Here is a 12,544-nt window from a genome sequence, read left to right on the forward strand (position 1 = left end):
CCTTCAGCATACGGGTTATGACCAGGAGACCATTCAGCCCCTCCAGCCTACTCTGCCATTCAATAGGATCTGACCTGATCACTTCACATCCTGTCTGTAACCTTTCAACTCCTTGTTTACCAAGAACCTCCCTGTGTCTGATTTTAAAATATTCACAACTTGACTTCTGCTGCTTTTTCAAGACTCACCAACCCTCCAAGAGAAAAAAAAATTCACCTCATCCCTGTCTGAGGTGGATGACCCCTGGCTTTTAAACCATGACCCCTAGTTCTAGATTCTGTCACATATTCTCCGATGCAGTAAAATATCCCAAAGAGGTTGACGGGGGAGATAGCAGACTGTAAACATATTGTGATACTCTGTCCAAACAGATCATTACCCATCCCTCTCATCTGTGTCAGTGGGCAGGTAATTCCCAAGCTCCAGCAGGCTCTGTGAGGACGGCAATAAATGAAAGGACGGTGGAACAACAATTTTGATTTTTATTGTGTAGTAGGAGAACCCTTCCTCCTGACACTATTTGTTTTGTCTTCAGAAGAATAAAAAAATTCTGCTTCAGTCACTGACCCATGGCCAGGGTGAGCTACAAATAGAGGTTCAGTGAGAAACACTGGGAACTAGTCCCACAGCAGACCTCAGGGAGAAGGGAGCTTGGACTCAGGGAGAGGAGAAATGAGACTCTATCATGGGAAAACCTCCATGCTGAGGATGAAATAGACACTGGGATTGCTGGGCAGGCCTGTCAGCTTCTGTAGAGTGGACATTTCAGATCTGGTGTGATGATTTTCCATAAGACGGGAGGATATAGGAGCAGAATTGGGCCATTTGACCCACTGAGTCTGCTGCGCCATTCGATGTTTCTCAACCCCCATTCTCCTGCCTTCTCCCTGTAATCCTTGATCAAGAACCTAACTCTGTCTTAAATACACTCAATGACTTGGCACCCCCAGCTCTCTGTGGCGATGAGTTCCACAGATTCCCCATCCTCTGGCTGAAGAAATTCCTCCTCATCTAAAGAGTCGTCCGTTCACTCTGAGGCCGTGTCCTCAGGTCCCAGTCTCTCCTACTAGTGCAAATATCTTCTCCATGTCCACTCTATCCAGGCCTCTCTGTATTCTGTACATTTCAATCTGAAAATCCCCCTCATCCTTCTAAACTCCATCAAGTACAGGCCCAGAGTCCTCAAATGCTCCTCATACGACAAGCCCTTCATCCCCATCATCATTCATGTAAACATCCTCTGGATCTCCTTCAACACCAGCACATCCTTCCTTAGATACGGGGCCCAAAATGCTGAAAGTATTACTAAATGCAGCCTGACCAGAGCCTTATACATCCTCAGCAGTACATCCCTGCTCTTGTATTCTAGCCCTCTTGAAATGAATGCTAACATTGCATTTGCTTTCTTAATTTCTACATGTTAACCTGGAGAGAATCCTGAACTAGGACTCCCAAGTCCCTTTGTGCTTCAGATTTCCAAAGATTGTCCCCGTTTGGAAAATAATCTACACTTTTATTCTTCCTACCAAAGTGCATAATCTCTCACTTTTCCCAATTGTATTCCATCTGCCACTACTTTGCCCACTCTGCCAATCTGTCTGAGTCCTTCTGCAGCCTCCCCGCCTCCTCAATACTACCTGTCCCTCCACCTATCTGCAAACGTAGCCAGAATGCCCTCAGTTCCTTCACCCGGATCATTAACGTATAAAGTGAAAAGTTGTGGTCCTTTGTGGAACACCCCTGGGTCTTACTCTCTGCCTTCTGCCAGTCAGCCAATCCTCAATCCATGCCAGTACCATGTCCCAAACACCATGGGCTCATATCTTACAGCCTCCCGAGCAGCATCTTGTCAAACCCAATGAGATCATGTCCACAGGCTCTCCTTTGTCTAACTCGTTACCTTCTCAAAGAATTCCAACAGATTTGGCGGGTGTGACCTCACCTTGACGATACTGTGCTGACTCTGCCCTATTTTACTGGGCACCTCCACATACTCTACAATCTCAGCCTTAATGATGGACTCTAAAATCTTACCAATGACCAAGGTCAGGCCAACTGGCCTACAGTTTCCTGTCTTCTGCCTCCCGTTAGCAATGTTCCAGTCATCGGGGCCCCTTCCTAATATTAGTGATTCTTGAAAGATCACCACCAATGCCTTTTCAGAAGGTGGAGGGCAAGTCGACTCGGATTGGATGAGGTGTTGCCTTATAGAAAGTAGTGGATAACTGCAGTGGCCCCAGGACAGCCAGATAATTCAAAATGTACGGAACGTCTTCCTTTATTAATGGATATTGGGTCCCTGTGTGTGAATTTACAGGGCTTGTAACAATGAGCCACACCACGAACTCGGCTGGTTATACAATGTTTACTTCTAATGACCGACCACAAGAGTCGAGAGCACAGGGTTTGGATCATTTATTCAAATGTACACAGGGACAGAGACAACTCCAGACAGTTAGAGTGAAAACAGAGGAGTAGAGAAATATGCAGTATCTTTGCATCATTTTTAGTCACAGAGCATCTCATTATTCAAATTCCAATCTCATTTCCTACAAATATAAGAAACAAATTTCTGAGCATTGGGTTAAATTTGTTAATGACTTCTCAAGGTTTAATTAATCTTATTTTAGCTTGGTACTATTTTGCCCCATTCTTTATCGGAGTCTGACAATTCCCTATCTCTACATCTATTCTGACTCCGAAGTCTCTGGGACTTTGTTTTGTTAATACTGACTCTGTTTTGTAAGACATTCATCTACAGATTCCTGCTGAAACCCACCTTTAGGGTTCACCTGGGAATTACTCAGTGCTCCAGGAGAATAACTATTTCACCCCTGTCCCCCTGACTACCTCAGACAGTCATCAGTGACATTATTGACACAGTTCGGATTGTTCCGTAAATGCTACTCAACCACATTTGGTTTTGGGATTTGCAAGTGTGGGCTGATTGAGTACAGTCTATACTCTACCAGTTAGGAACTTGATTCAATCAGCCAATTGTTGGGATGTACATTGGGAGTTCGGGAATCCTCGCTCTCCCCATTGCAATTGATAATGCCGCTTGAGATTTGGATTTCTTGTGTTTGTCCTGATGATCACCTTCAGCATTAACTCGATTTTCAGTTGCATCCTTCCAATTGTCTCCTGTCTTTTCTAATTGGCTGTTGACACCGACAGAGAGCAGCGATGCGATTGGCTCATTTGGGACACTAAGCACTGGGGCTGCTCTTCTTGATGAGGTCATCCAGGAGGTCACGCAGCTTCTGTGAAATAGCAACCTGGAAACAAAGGATGGACTTGCGTTGCCGTAGCTCATTTCACATCCCAAGCTCATCCCAAAACTCTTCGCAGCCAATGATCTGAGGCTCAGTAACCAATTTACACAAAGCATGCTCCCACAGAGAGCCACGTGGTGATGTAATGATGATTGAGGGATAAACATTGAGGACACCTCTGTTTCGGGTTTGTGCTGATGTCAGTGTCACTGACCAGCTGATAAGACCCAGGGACCTCGCACTTATGTCCTTTGATAACTCTCCCTCACAAATGGCCCAGGGGTTGTTATCCTGGATTATACCCCCATGTCCCTGGAGGGGGAATCGAATCCATGGCTTATGGACTCCAGGGTGAGATGCTAACCCAGATCACAAACTCATTTCCCCACTGCAGTGAGAGGATCGAAGATTAACCCCCCTACCCATCAGCTGCAGAGGCCTTTTCCAGCCAAATTCCCTCTGACCAATGAACCAAACTGGGGTTTAAACCAGGAAGAGAACCTGCTAAAGGCCCTGTTCATCGCGAGGATCCTTCGATAAACAAACATCTAACATAGAACTTACAGCAGCAGGTTTCAGCTCTGACCTCATACCTGGTAGGGAGCAGGATCGTGAAGATGCTTGTATTTTGGAGCGAGGTTGTTTAAGGAGCTCTGTGCGTGCCTCCTGATCTCTGATGTTGTACAGAGGCTTTCACAAATCTAAGTTAAAACCCAGAAACAGATGGTTAGGGAGAGCCTGGATAAGCGTGTATTCTACTGCATTCCGTTTCTAGTCTTGTTACTGCTAAACTAATCCAAAATCCATTCCTGTGAAGGATGGCAAGGCACCAAGACATAGTCTACAGCACAGAAAAAGGACCTTCGGCCCATCACTACTCCTAGTCAATCCACTAGGGGCAGAATTCAAGGAATACAGAAAGCCCTCACCCTGTGGAGCACTTTAGGGAGCTCTTGCTCACATTGACCCTGTGCAGTATTATACACGCTTTGTATAGGGAGGCTTGTGTTTGTAGCACCACCCCTTCCCAGCTGATTCCGAGTCACCGTGTCAGGGTGGTAGAGAGATCCTCATACTCAGAGGGCCCCTTGTATAATGGCATCAGCAGTTCCTCACCACTGAAGGAGGGGAGGAGAGGTGCCAGGCAAATGGTGGTCCCACAGCTCCCCCCTGTCAGAATGGGTGAAGGAAGACCATGCGTCTAACAGCGTGATGGTCTAGGGGAGCGAGATGGGTCACGTTAGATGGACCCATCAACACAATCTGGGTCACCAACCGTCTGGATCGAGGGCCTCAATGTCCCCACGATTGATATGGCATAAGTGCTGGCTCCCACCAGAGTCCATTTACCAGGCCTACCAGCTGGGAAGATCGGGCAATGGGGGAGGGGGGACCATGAACTGGTGACTCCCGGGTCAAGGGTCAGGACACCGGGAGAGAACCATGAAGGTGACTGGACCTGTAGCTGGTGTCTTTGGGCAGTACCTCTCATTGAGGATACCCTCTGGCTACTCGCAATGGAGAAAAGGGCATGAAAATGTTCTACAGAAATACACCACCCTCCTGGGCAGAGATTCCAACTCTGTGGGATCGCCATCTTCACGGTCAAAGAAAGACTGTAGTCCCCACAGTCTAACAGCATCCTCTTCCACCAGACAGACAAATACCAAACCACACAGTACAATCCCATCTCCCTCCTGGATTATGTTGTTGTTCATGTCAACGATCTAAATGTGGTCTGTATCACTCCGACCATGTGGGGATGATGGCTTTCAGACAGACCAACTTGACCAATCAGTGATGGACAGGTTCTGTACACATCACTAGAGAGTGGATATGGGGCGGCATGGTGGCTTAATGGTTAGGACTGCTGCTTCACAGTGCTAGGCACCCAGGTTCGATTCCAGCCTCAGACGACTCTCTGTGTGGAGTTTGCACGTTTTCCCTGTTTCTGTGTAGGTTTCCTCCAGGTGCTCTAGTTTTCTCCCACAATCCAAAGTTGTACAGGTTAGGGTGGATTGGCCATGCTAAATTAGCCATAGCGTCCAGGAATGTGCAGGGTACGTAGGTCAGTCCTGGGAAATGGGTGTTTACAGGGATGGGGGTGGGTCTGAGAGGGATGTTCTTTGGAGGGTCACGTGTGGACTTGATGGGCCGAATGGTCTGCTTCCACACTGTAGAGATTCTATTCTGATCTAAATCGCCCATAGTGCCTGGGGATGTGCAGGCTGGATGGATGAATTCGCTGTGGGGTTACAGGGACAAGAGTAGGGGTGGGTCTGGGTGAGATGTTCTTCAGCGGGTCAGTGTACTCTCAATAGGCCAAATGGCCTCTACCTGCACTGTAGCGATTCTATGATGCAATGGATAATCTGATTGACATTTGGCTCGTTCTGAGGAAGTCTCCGATGTGCATCACCAGCTGTGTAATGCTGCTAATACCTCCTCAAATACTTCACCCATGAAACTGCTCTGATTAACCAGTTCTGTTTGATGCTGGATGAATTTAAATTGTTCTCAGTTTAGTATGTGTGCTACCTGAGTGAGCACAGAAATCACAGAATGTTGAATTTTTTTAGCATGGAGCGAAGATGCCTTAATGTTTATCTCAGTCGATACAAGGCCAGGGAAGAAACTAGATGGTGGGGGAGGCGGGGGTTGGGGGGGGGTGGGGGGGGGGTGGAATTCAAAATTCTTCTTTTCACCAAACAGTGACCTCCTGGAGGTTTATAAAATCGTGAAAGGCATGGATAGGATAAATAGACAAGGTCTTTTTCCTGGTGTGGGGAGTGTCCAGAACTAGAGGGCATAGGTTTAAGGTTAGAGGGGTAAAATTTAAAAGGGACCTGAGGGGCAGAGGGTGGAGGCTGGTGTGTGTTAGAATGAGCTGCCAGAGGATGTGGTGGAGGCTGGTACAATTACAACACTTAAAAGGCACCTGGATGGGGTATATGAATAGGAAGGGTTGAGAGGGATATGGGCCGGGTGTTGGCAGGTGGGACTAGATTGGGTTGGGATATCTGGTCGGCATGGACGGGTTGGACCGAAGGGTCTGTTTCGGTGCTGTACGTAACTATGCTGTGATTAGAGTCATAGAGATATACAGCATGTAAACAGACCCTTCGGTAACAGGGGAGCCAGACCATTCAGGGACAAGGTCAGGAAGCCCCTCTTCACACAAAGGATTGTGGAAATCAGGAACTCCTTGCCCACAAAAGACTGTGGATACTCAGGCTGAACTGAGAGAGAGATTTTCCAAAGTTTAAGCTGTCAAAGAGTATGAAACTATGTCTGGTAAAGGTGAAGCTTCCTGCAACACAATGATTGGCCCTGTCTGCACCTATCCTCGTTTGTGATCTGATTAAGTAATGGCCAGGCAATGACCGTCAGCAATGAGAGACAATCTAACCACCACCCCTTGACAGTCAATGGTATTACCATCACTGAATCCCACACCATTATAAACATCTGGGGGTTACCATTGGGAGAGAGAGAGAGGGGAACTCAACTGGACTCACCACATAAACACAGTGGCTACAAGAGCAGTTCAGAGGTTGGGAATCCTGCAGTGAGTAACTCACCTCCTGACTCCCCAAAGCCTGTCCACCATCTACAAGGCACAAGTCAGGAATGTGATGAATACTCCCCACTTGCCTGGATGGGTCCAGCTCCAACAACACTCAAGAAGCTTGATGCCATCCAGGACTGAGCAGCCCACTTGACTGGCACACATCCACAAGCATCCATTCCCTCCACCACCGACACTCAGTAACAGCAGTGTGTACTATCTACAAGATGCACTGGAGAAATTCACCAAAGATCCTCAGACAGCACCTTCCAAACCTGTGACCACTTCCATCTGAAAGGACAAGGGCATCTGATACATGGGAACACCACCCCTTGCATGTTCCCCTCCAAGCCACTCACCATCCTGACTTGGAAATATATCGCCGTTTCTTAACTGTCTCTGGGTCAAAGTCCTGGAATTCCCTCCCTAAGAGCATTCTGGACTGCAGCGGTTCAAGAAGGCAGCTCATCCCCACCTTCTCAAGAGACAACTAGGGACGGGCAATAAATGCTGGGCCCAGCCAGTGACCCCTAGATCCTGTGAGTGAATTTTAAAAATGGCTGCATAACCCTGAATGGGCTGAATGGTCCCTTCCTGTCGGAATGGCCATATTGTGCCAGAAGTTGGAATGTGAAGCATGGGCAGGGCGAACAGAAATCAGATGGTCTCCTTAGTCAATAACAAGGGGCTATTGTTTTAAAGTGTGAGACAGGAGGGATTTGAGGAAAACCTTTCTCACCCCAGACCGTGTTAGCAGGGGGGTCTGAATGCCCTGCCTGGGAGGGGAGTTGAGGCGGGAAACCTCACAACCTTTAAAATAAACTTGGATGAGCTCTCGAAATGTCCTAACATTCAAGGCTAAGGGCCTAGTACAGGAAAAGGACTAGTGGAGCATATTCCTGGTGGTATGGACTGATGGGCCGAAGGGCCTTTTCACTACCGTCTAATTTATATGAATCTCAGGGATTTGAGGAATAAACGTGTAATACAATGCTGTGAGTCACTCCTTGAAGAAAATCTACAAGGCCTTTGGAAGGAACAGCTGCTGGACGGGGAAGACTGAGTGAGACGATTCTGTGAGGGAGCTCCAGGAGGGGCCTGGTGATGGCGCACTGGCAGCTGAAGGGTGGGCCGAAGCGCCGGTCACTCACCTGGCCGTGTTGGTAGTAAACCCGGTGGAGAGTCTCCACTTGCGCAGCCGTCACCCAGAAACCAGCGCATCGCCCGGTCAGAGCGTAACACTTGATCTCCTCATCGGCCCTCAGCTCTGGCTCCTCCGCTAGAGTCAGGAGATCGAGGAAGGGGCTTCCTGAGGTGGGGTGGGGTGGAGGATGGGAGGGAGAGGGATCAAGGTTGAGGGTGAGCACGGGTGGGGTTAGGGGTAACAGGGATAATGGAGGGGTGGGGCAAGAGTGGTGGGGGAGGAGGGATATGGATGAGGGGGCAGAGAAAGATGAGATTGATCCATTGTGTTAGATGGATTGCTTGCTATTCTCACTGTAAGACATTGCCCTGGTATCAGCCTGATTGGGATTAACATCCAGAAATAGAGAGAGCCACGACTGCACAGCTAACGTGATGTTCGAGATTGACTAACCCTCTCCCCCAAAAGGTATGTTTATCCTTCCATGCCTGTCCATACCAGCTTTCTCCATCTGTCCCTCCTGACAAACAAAAATGGCCACTCTGCCCTTTGACCTGCTATACCATTTGATAAGGTCAGGGCTGATCTGAATCTAACCATGACTCCACAATCTTTCACCCCTTCGGGAATCATGTATCTATCTCCCTCTGCCCTAAAGCTATTAAGAGGTTCTACATGAGGATGAGAGTAGGAAGGACAGGGACAGGATTTCAGGGTCACAGGAATGTGCTGTCAGACAGCAAACTGGCCAGAAGTATCCGAAATAAGGTAGGTGAGCTTGCAGCATGGGACTTCGATGTTGTGGCCATTTTGGAGACATGGATAGAGCAGGGTGAGGAATGGATGTTGCAGGTTCCAGGGTTTAGATCTTTCATTAAGAACAGGCAAGGTGGTAAAAGAAGGGGAAGCGTGGCCTTGTTAGTCAAGGATAGTATAACAGTGGCTGAGAGAACTTTTGATGAGGACTTGTCTACTGAGGTAGTGTGGGCTGAGGTTCGAAACAGGAGAGGAGAAGTCACACTGCTTGGAGGTTTTTTTATATAGGCCTCCGCAGAGTTCCAGGGAGGTGGAATAGAGGATTAGCAAAATTATTATTCTGTGTAGGAGTGAAAGGAACAGGGTGGTCATTATGGGGGCTTTAACTTCCCCAACATTGACTGGAAATGCTATAACTCCAGTACGTTGGATGGATCAGTTTTTGTCCAATGTGTACAGAAGGTTTCCTGACACAGTATGTCGAAGGGCCGACAACAGGGGAGGCAACACTGGATCTGATGCTTGGTAATGAACCAGGCCAGGTGTTTGATTTAGTTGTAGGTGAGCACTTTGGAGAGAGTGACCATTATTCAGTTACATTTAGTTTAGCGATGGAAAGGGATAGGTACATGCCACAGGTCAAGAGTTATCGATAGGGCAAGGACAATTATAATGTGATTAGGCAAGAATCTATGTTCTAACCCTCTGAGAAAACAAACTGTTCCTCATCGCTGTTAGAAACGGGCACCCCCTTATTTTTAAACCCCCAATGACCTTGAGTTCCAGATCCTCCCTTCAACCCGGTCAAGTCCCCTCAGGACCTCTCCATTTCAGTGGCCCCTCACTCTCCTAAAATCCCAATAATACATGCCCAGCCTTTCCTCAGAAGGCAATCCGCTGTCTATAAGGACCAGGATGAGGCAGTCTAGAGCAGCACTGAGCCACAACAAGCTGCCAAGGGTGCCGGGGTGGGGGAAGAGGGGGGTGGTTCGGGTAAGCTGTTTAATCGGTTGACCTCCGCCAGGAAAAGTGGGCAGTGACCAGGCATCCTCACCGTGACTGGGCCGCACTGTGGCCTCCACAAAGTGGCCACCCTGTTGTGAGAGGCAGCTGGGCAGACGGGTGGACGGCCAGTGGGAAAGGAAGGGAGGAGGCTGCGGTGTGGCGGTAGGGGTGACCCTCACCCATGCCTCGGCGCAACCATTCCTGCCGCGGCATCATAAATGCAGGCGGAACATCGCATTGCCGAGCAACCGGTTCAGCAGAGAAAGAGGGGGGTTGCCGTCTCATGGAGGAGGGCCCTGATACCAAGAAGGTTTAGGAGTCTCCGGCCTTGAGGGCCTGAGCGTATAAAGCTGCTCAGTCCGAGTGCGGAACCCCTTCACAATGGCTCATGTGTGCTCCAGAGAATAGAATCCTGCACAGAACGACCCCAGTGCCTGAGAGAGCTAACCCTGAGCAATCTTGTACAGTTTGGAATTCTAACGAGCTGTTCAGGGAGCTAAAGCAGGTTAAAACAAAAACATTGAGCGATGTCTTTAATCTGCCTTTCCCCTCTCCCCCCCATCCCAGCTTCTGTTACACAGATCTGCAGCACAGCAAAAATACCCTTCAGCCCATCTGTGCTGGTCAGTAATAACCACGAAACTATACCGTCGTGCCTCTCACTTTCTCCTCTGACATCTGGGTAATCATTTCGATCTGAAATGCTTCCCTAGAGGCTGCGCTGATAGGTGCAGCAATTTGGCGTTTGATTATATCAGTCTGTTTATGGTTGATTGCCCACTGTGCTTAACTAGTTAAACCTAGTTGTGGATTCAGAGAAAATTTTTAAAAGCTCCCAACAATCTGGAGTTGTGAAGTGGAGGTGCCAGTGTTGGACTGGGGCGGACAAGGTCAGAAGTCAAACCACACCAACATTACAGCCCAACAGGGTTATTTAAAATTACAAAACTCCCCAAGGGCTGCTCCCTTGTCAAGTACTTCACCTGGGGCAATGCTCTAAAAGCTGGCGATTTCAAATAAATACTGGGTTTCTGAAAACCAGAGCCTCAAATGTGGAGCAGACATCAGAAAGCACTGAGGAATAAAATGTGTTACACAGCGAGTAACTAGAGTTGGTTCAGTGTAACTCCACCAAGGTGTTCCAGTTACAACACTGGCATCTGCCCGACAATGTGGTAAATTGCCCAGGTATGTCCTGTACGTGAAAAGCAGGATAAATCCAACCCAGCCAATTACCGCCCCATCAGTCTACTCTCGATCATCAATACAGTGATGGAAGGTGTCATCAACAGTGCTATCAAGCAGCACCTGCTCAGCAATGACCTGCTCAGCAATGACGCCCAGTTTGGGTTCCACCAGGGCCACTCAACTCCTGGCCTCATTGATTCAAACATGGACAGAAGAGCTGACTTCCAGAGGGTGAGGTGGGGGAGACACTGGGTGCACGCCCCAGTCTGAACGGGCTCATTATTCCGGGTCTCCTGACTCTGGCCTGTGTTGCCTCTCACCGTCAGGGCCGTACAGTCTGTAAACGGCTTTCTTCCCCGGGAGAGTCATTTTCCCTTCCTCTTCTGTCACTTTGATCCGAGGTTCTCCATCAACCTGGCTCAGCTGCAGAGTAAAGAGCAATGAGTGTTAGATCCAAGCAAGGTCCGGCCTTAAGAATTCCCAGATCCCAGAGTTGTGTTACCGAGGGAAGTAAACAGGCAGAGACTCCCGCTATCTGGCAGTGAATCCGGACAGTGAGAGCTGACAATAGAAAACTCCCCCTCATTATCAAATCAGACGAGCTCCACCATGGGGATTGGTCTGAGACGGAGCTACACCATGGGGGTCAGTCGGAGGATGGTGCTCCGCCATTGGGATTGGTTGGAGGACGGAGCTCCACCATGGGGATCGGTCTGAGACGGAGCTCCACCATGGGGGTCAGTCGGAGGATGGTGCTCCGCCATTGGGATTGGTTGGAGGACGGAGCTCCACCACGGGGATCAGTCTGAGAATGGAGCTCCGTCACGCGGATCAGTCTGAGGACGGAGCTCTGTCATGGGGATCGGTTTGAGGATGGAGTTCTACCATGGGCATCGGTCTGAGGATGGCACTCCATCGTGACGATCAGTTAGAGGGTGGAGCTCTGTCACGGGGACCGGTCTGGGGACAGAGCTCAGCCATGGTGACCAGCACAGCCCTTACAATCCTCTAATTAGATTAGATTACTTACAGTGTGAAAACAGGCCCTTCGGCCCAACAAGTCCACACCGACCCTCTGAAGAGCAACCAACTCAAATATGAGAAAAGGGAGGAAACATTCCCACATCCAGACCCTCACTCTGTACCTTATAGACACAGCCCAGCGAGGGCTGTAAGGGGCATGTGACCAGGTTCGTGCCCACACCAATACAGTCCACTTCATTATCCTGCAATTGAACAAACTGGAAACTTAATACATCAGGGTTACAGTGGGCTAAACCCAGGTGGGGGGGTGGTGTAGGGCAGGAGTTAGAGTGGGGTTTATTCGAGGGTGTGTTAGAATGGGACAGCAGAAGGTATGGGAGTGTGGATGGGGTGGGAGATGGGGAGTCTCACTCACATCTGTCCCTGTCTCACTCTCCCCCCGTCCATGTCTCACTCTCCCACCATCCCCGTCTCGCTCTCCCACCGTCCCCGTCTCACTCTCCCCCTGTCCCTGTCTCACTCTTCCCCAGTCTCTCTCTCACTCTCCCCCATCCCTCTCTCACTCTCCCCCATCTCAGTCTCTCCCCCCCGTCCCTGTCTCACTCTCCTCCAGTCCCTCCCCCC

The 12,544-nt window shown here is 49.2% G+C and overlaps 1 protein-coding gene across 1 annotated transcript in view; it reads right to left on the reverse strand.

Annotated features, from left to right (window-relative positions):
• LOC122550337 (ubiquitin carboxyl-terminal hydrolase CYLD-like) overlaps positions 1-12,165 on the reverse strand; it is an 86,851-nt gene extending 74,686 nt beyond the window's left edge. Inside the window, exons 1-4 of the mRNA XM_043691064.1 lie at positions 12,082-12,165; positions 11,257-11,359; positions 7,995-8,152; positions 3,869-3,976 (exon numbers count right to left, since the gene is read on the reverse strand). The gene's annotated coding sequence lies outside the window, so the exon portion shown is untranslated. The remainder of the gene's footprint in view (positions 1-3,868; positions 3,977-7,994; positions 8,153-11,256; positions 11,360-12,081) is intronic.
• Between the last annotated feature and the right edge of the window lie 379 nt (positions 12,166-12,544).

The sequence above is a fragment of the Chiloscyllium plagiosum genome, chromosome 5 (genome assembly GCF_004010195.1).
Source record: "Chiloscyllium plagiosum isolate BGI_BamShark_2017 chromosome 5, ASM401019v2, whole genome shotgun sequence".
Classification (NCBI taxonomy): Eukaryota; Metazoa; Chordata; class Chondrichthyes; order Orectolobiformes; family Hemiscylliidae; genus Chiloscyllium; species Chiloscyllium plagiosum.